We start from the raw sequence: 6,626 nt of genomic DNA, 5'->3' as shown, positions 1-6,626 counted from the left end.
GTGATCCTTACTGGTGACACGGAGTTACATGCTATTAGTAATTGTAGATAACACACTTATTTTCCTAAAGAAATTGGTTGCAATATTTTGACAGTTTATAATTAGTGAACGTATCTGCTCATCAGTGTACTGCATTATTTCGGTAATTTACGAGTGTCTGTATGCTGTGTATTGTGACCCCAAGCACGTTAGGGCGAGTGTTTTGTATCAGTGTAATAAATACACTATGTCAAATCTATCCCTACATAAATTGCTCGAAAATAAATAAAGAACACTCCTCCATCTGTCCAGCAGCCTGGCACAGGCTGACTCATTTTCCCATTTTTCCCCTCCAGACCATCATGGGATGAAAGCACACTCTGGTGGCAGTACTGTGTACTTGGTCAGTTGGACTCTGGACCTCATGGTGGACACAGTAGATGGAGCTGCTGCCTCAAATTGTTTAAATAAAGACTGCCTGCAAAATAGTTGTCACCATTCGATTCAGCGTGAAGGACAACTTCCTACCCTTGTTCACACTGCCGATTTCATCTCGGAGTCTGAGAGTTTGTGAAGCGATTTAACGAGTTCGAAGGCGCCTTTCGTCACGATGATTATAGTGGAAGACAAATCAGACGCGCATTGCGCTATCGATCAACAGTGCACCGGTTGAATGTTTGTAACACCGAAGTGGCACCAAGGCGTACGGGCTTCTTGCCTTACGCAGGAATCATTTGGATGTCTTATTTCAATAGTGGTACAAGTCCTTTACCTCCACTTCTTTGCCTATAATGCTTCTGAAATTAATGATTCAAACAGATAGAAAGAAATGTTGATCTCTAGCATGAAGCCATATACTTGAATATTTATGGTATCTCAACTGCAGATTTTTCAGCGCTCATTTAACTTTAGAACACTGTATATCGAAATGAACAAAAATGGACTTGTACCACTATTGAAATAAGCCCTTCATTTGGAAATGGGCTGGTCGTATTTTGAGGAAATATGATGCGAAATATGTTTTTCGACCACCATATAAATACCAGAATCCTTTTAGGATTCGTAAAGGATGATTTTGATTTGCGTAAGGCAGGTGTCCACCGTATTCCTTGCAGTTGTGGCATGTTTTATGTTGGCCAGACTGTCAGGAAGGTGGAGGACTGGTGAACTGAGTGTAAGCATGACAGACGATAACAGATGGTAACAACGGACGAGCAAATCCGCCTTTGGAGAACATTGTCTGGGCACCGATCATCATGTGGGAGATAATGTTATAAAGCAAGCAGCTGAAATTAAATTAGCAAGTAACCTTACAAATGGAGATGGTGGTTTTTGTTTAAATTCTGAATGGAATCCTGTTCTCTCCCTTGTCATAAAACAGAGGAACAGAGTCTAAGCTTCTCGCCCCCCCGCCCTCCCCCTTTGATTGTTAATTTGACTATCGACAACTTCTGGTGCCAGTGATGTTTTGTTTGTGAAGGCACTTGTGTTTACTGTGTGTGTGTGTGTGTGTGTGTCTGTGTGTGTGAGTAATCTTTCCGGAGTCTCTGTGCGAATCGTGATCTTAAATTCCCTTGCACAGCACTTACTCGTGCTGTTACACCTTAAAATGACAGCGTGTGCTGCTGTCGGAATATCAGCGGTTGTCGACTATGTCACTTGGCTGCATTTCCGCATGTTATTAGAAGTAGTGGATCTATTTACCTGTTGACGAAATGAATCTCGGGTGAACAGCCTGGTATGAGTGTGCATAGGACACAATATTTCGGCAATCGACCACGTTGGCATCATCAGTTGCGCCGATGTACTGACCGGCGGTGGGCCGGCGCCATGTATATATAGGACAATCCCCCTTCTGCTCCTCCCTCAGGCGCTTCCTATGAGAGTGAACCGACTTCGGGGGAGGAGGGAAGAATAACAAGAGCGGTGCCGGCAGACCCTCCTGAACGAGAACACCTAGGACGCAGCGCCCAGACGGCGGGAGAACGGACGCTGTACCTGGACCGCACCGACTCATAGGAAACGCCTGAGGGAGAAGCGTGAGGGGGATTGTCCTGTCTATACCTGGCGCCGGCCCACCGCCGGTCAGTACATCAGCGCACCTGATGACGGCCACGTGGTCGACTGCCGAAATATTGTGTCCTATTCACACTCATACCAGGCTGTTCACCCGAGGTTTATTTCGTCATAAAATACGCCTGGAGAAATTGACGAATCATAATTTACCTCGCTGGATGCGTCACAACACCGTGAGTCAGCAGTCTCACGCACTGTGACACAAAGCGTGCGCGAGCGGAACTTATCCGAGTGTAGAAAGGCATAGGTACGAGAGAGCGGCCGCTGCTGAATTTGTTGAGCCTTAGTTTCAATTCAAAAGGAAAGTTTTTGTGGAGATACCGCGTGTGGTGTATATAGTTCCGCGTAGTCAGTGCGTACACAACTTTCCCACTAGAGCGCGCCCCGCTAAGCACAACAGTGCAGGCGCAGCTCTCGTCCATTTCTGGACTACGAGATGGCGCTGCCTTAAAGACGGACCAAATCCTGCTTCCGCTGATCCGCATATTAATATGTAACGCAGTCCACGAGGTTGCTGCTAACGTAGAACCTCTTCTCCTTGCAGATCGCACTCGCGCAGTGATACATGAATGCGCGAGGTATTATAACGAGTGTATAGGCCTCCGATTAGTGAGTCTGCATTTGTCTGCAACCGTTTGTACCAGTCTGCATTAGTCTGTACCAGTCTACAATTTCTCTGTACCAATCTATAGTCAAGTTTCAGTCTGCGCCTAATGAGATTACCATATTCCTGTACATAGCCACTTTTGTCAAGTATCAGAGATATATGTGAGAATAAGAATAACGTACCAACACCAAAGGAACTTCAAATTGTCGATTGTAAATAGCATCCAGAACCAAGTTAAGTCATTTTTATGCTTGTTATTATTTTAGTAAATGTCTGTGGAAATTAATCAACTTCTGTTTAAAGTTGGTCACCGTCAATCTGCTACTCTAAGCGTGCAAGTGGTATTTCTATGGTCTGACCTGATGGCAGAAGATAAACACGCCACGATAAGACCACGAAACATATTGCTGACACTCGCCTACTTCGTTAGGGCAACAAGTCAAATAATCTGATGGTATGTGTACAGAAGGTCTTACAGTACGCACACTACACTGCGGTGTTACCTACTCTGTTGTTGTTACGGTCATGATGTCTTGCTTATACGTTTCGAGGCGGTCCCAATCGTCCATGACAGTCAGGGTGAATTCTGGCAGTTAACATTCCTTTTCTCGTTACACAGCACATTATTTATTTATTGCCAAATTATAAACCTGTTACCTGATGTTTAAAACACGTCGTACATCTTACAATTTTCGTTTTTTATCTTTTTACAGTTTTCTTTCCTTTTGTTTTATCTACAACATTTACAAAGAATGATTGAAAATAACAAAAATAAAATTTTGTTGTTTTTAAGACGAATATAAAAAGAAGATAGGTTAGATGAGAGATTTGTTAGTACCATCACCTATTGTGACTGACGGTGAATACCTCGGAATGGTTTCATCGAGCCGTTGACCGCCAGTCACACACACACACACACACACACACACACACACACACACACACACACACAAATGGTTATTAGTAGGGAAATAATGTTTCTTATCCAATTTGTCACTAATCGTATGTATTAACTACATTAGGTGGACATCCATGTACAGCATTTGGTGTTTTCTTGGCTAGATCGCCAGCACCTGACACTTATTCACTGCCACACCTCAGCTTCCTCCTCCTGTTCCCCCTCATTGTCACTATTTTCGCTATCACTGTGGGTATCGCTGTCCACCCTCTGGAGATTTCTGTTACGCTGCACACAGGCATGTCGGTGATGTCGTGTCCGCATATACTCTTCATGTTTTTTTTTTTTTTAAATACTGTTTGTCAGTGCGTTTAATTGTGCCCATTGTTCTTCGGCTCTTATTGCTGTGTTTATATCTATGTCTGTATCTGTGTAATCCAAGTGTAGTATTTGTCTATTGTTCGCGTATTGCCCACAGAAAAAGACAGTGTGTTCTGGGGAACCTCTTCCCCGCATGTGCATCTAGGTGTCTGCCTCAGACTCAAGCGGTTTAAGTGCGTGGGATAAGGTCCGTGCCCGGTTAATAAAGGTACCATACCGCGACTGGGACCGATATGTCTCATTCTCAACCGCGCCCTTGTGTCAGGGAGTAAGTCGTGCAGTCTACGTCCCTTATCACTTACATCCCACTCACCTCGCCACGCATCCAAACGCCAACTTTTAAGGTGACGTATCTTCTCTATGGGCACACCGGTTATTGTGTGAACCTTATCTAATCTCCCCACCTTTAACCAGTACCCTGCAGATCTGTATTTAATCGAGATATCTATGGGGCATATTCCGAGCACCACACATAGTGCATCCGCTGAGGTGGTACCGAAGGCTCCAGACAGCCTAAGTAGGACACTTCTCTGCCCTCGTCTGACGGATGCTTTGTCGGTGACCACGTTCAGTCTATGTGCCCACGTGCTAGCTGCAAAGCTGAGTACTGATTCGAAGAGCGCACAGTGGTATGTACGTATGACTGGTAGAGGTGGTCTGTACTGTTTTGAATTTAGCCTCACCAGTTTGTGGGGTATTTTTTCTGTGCACACAGCACGGCACGTTGTGAGGGTAAGGCCGTTACAGTACTCGCAACAGGGAGAGCATATTTTCACTCTCGCGGAACTGCAGGCTGCTGGTCGGGCCTCTGGTGTCAGAGTGTAACTCAGGAGCGGCGCCTTTTACAGCCGCGCCAGGTACCAGGTAGGCAGGCGTCCTCCGCGGCTCCCAGGCGGCGCCGGCGATGCATCTTGCAGGAGGCCGCGACCCTCGGGACGCCACCCCGGGTACTAAAAGAGAGACAGCCAGGCGGGGGAGCGACGTAGCGCCGGTACGCAGCGGCCGGCTATAAAGTAAACAGTGGCCACCCCCGCCCACCTGCTGGGGAGGCGGGCGCGAGAAGGCAACGGCCGGCCTACGCCGGTACTGCCCTCCACCTACACACATCGCGAGGCGCGATACAATATTGACAACGCACCGGACGTTGGACCGCAAGGCGGGACGAATTCCTTCACCTCCAGGAGCGTAAACGTTTCATCTCAAATTCTATTTACTCGGGACCACGAAGAAGAGTGAAAGTGTAGCTTGTAGCACCGCACACTTGCAAAACACCATCCAGATGGCTTTCGCTCTCACTTTAACCCACCATTTGCCACAGCATCGCAACTTGACACAAAAATTAATTTAGAGTTTTTTGTTCAGAGCAGACTGTAGTGAATTACTTATACTAATTCATTTATCAATACAGCTCTTTTACAGACCATAAACAGCTCTTATATATATACATATATATCACTCCGTCGAGTGGCCTACCGGAACCATCCGACCGCCGTGTCATCCTCAGTGGAGGATCCGCATAGGAGAGGCATGGGGTCGTTATGATGGTATTCTTGAGCGAAGCCGCTACTATTCGGTCGAATAGCTCCTCAATTGGCATCACGAGGCTGAGTGCACCCCGAAAAATGGCAACAGCACATGGCAGCCTGGATGGTCACCCATCCAAGTTCCGACCACGCCCGACAGGGCTTAACTTTGGTGATCTCACGGGAACCGATGTAGCCACTGCGGCAAGGCCGTTGCCTTTTACACCTCCTGTTAAACGAATATTTCATTTCTTGCTGCATCCATCATCCTTCACCTCCACCCAGATTCGTTTCATATGTTCCGATCTCTCCTTCTAGGGCTGATCGATGTTATGAGAGTGTTTTCCTCATCTCTCTTGTTCCTTCCTCAAAATCACCATCTGCATTTCGTTCCTAACTTCTTCAGTCCAGAACACGCACAAAAAGTACAAGTGGGATATTACTGTGTTTAATGCTTCGTGTTAATGCTAGTTAACAATGAATTCCTCTCAAAAATTTTTTTGAAAACATAGCGAATTTTTTTTAATAATTGTCATCCTATATGACAGCACAGGACTTAAGCTGAACAATTACTACACACAACTTTGTAGGTTCAGGCTACTTTATTACAAAAGAACAGCTATACACGTAGCACATATTACTCATACTTGTTGTAGATTTCAAGACAGCTCAAAATGCACATTTCGTATCAAACATTTCAACAACTGTAAGTAAACTATTTAAAATATTTAAACAAAAGTACCACAGCAAAATTTTCAAATTATTTCTCTTTTCCTGATATTACCGTATAGTTCAGTATCGAGTTAACATTACTTGTCCTAGGTTACTTAAATTTTTTGTGGAATATATAAAGCAATTCCTGTCAGTAGTAAAACAAAGGGAAATTTTGCGCAGCTCACACCGTATAAAGGTGAGGTCTCTTCAGTATCCTATCCGCCATTTTCACATGTTCTTCTGAACAAGGCACGTCATCAAGCTAAAACGAACTATAACCTCACTGCCAATCATTTAAACAAAGTTGACATTCAAACGCGAAGTATCGTACATAACAATCAAAAGTTTAAAGCTTATAAATCCGTTATAGCACTCAGCTATTCTTAGTTACTGACTGAGGTACATCTGTACAGCTTTAATGTTATTAAAATTTATGAAAATACTTGTA

General features: G+C 44.8%; 1 pseudogene; it reads right to left on the bottom strand.

Annotated features, from left to right (window-relative positions):
• Positions 1 to 5,564: 5,564 nt before the first annotated feature.
• Positions 5,565 to 5,682, bottom strand: LOC126268351 (5S ribosomal RNA; annotated as a pseudogene).
• Positions 5,683 to 6,626: the final 944 nt, after the last annotated feature.

The sequence above is a fragment of the Schistocerca gregaria genome, chromosome 4, assembly GCF_023897955.1.
Source record: "Schistocerca gregaria isolate iqSchGreg1 chromosome 4, iqSchGreg1.2, whole genome shotgun sequence".
NCBI lineage: Eukaryota > Metazoa > Arthropoda > Insecta > Orthoptera > Acrididae > Schistocerca > Schistocerca gregaria.
Note: the sequence above shows the minus strand (reverse complement) of the source record. Positions and strands in the feature narration are given on the sequence as shown.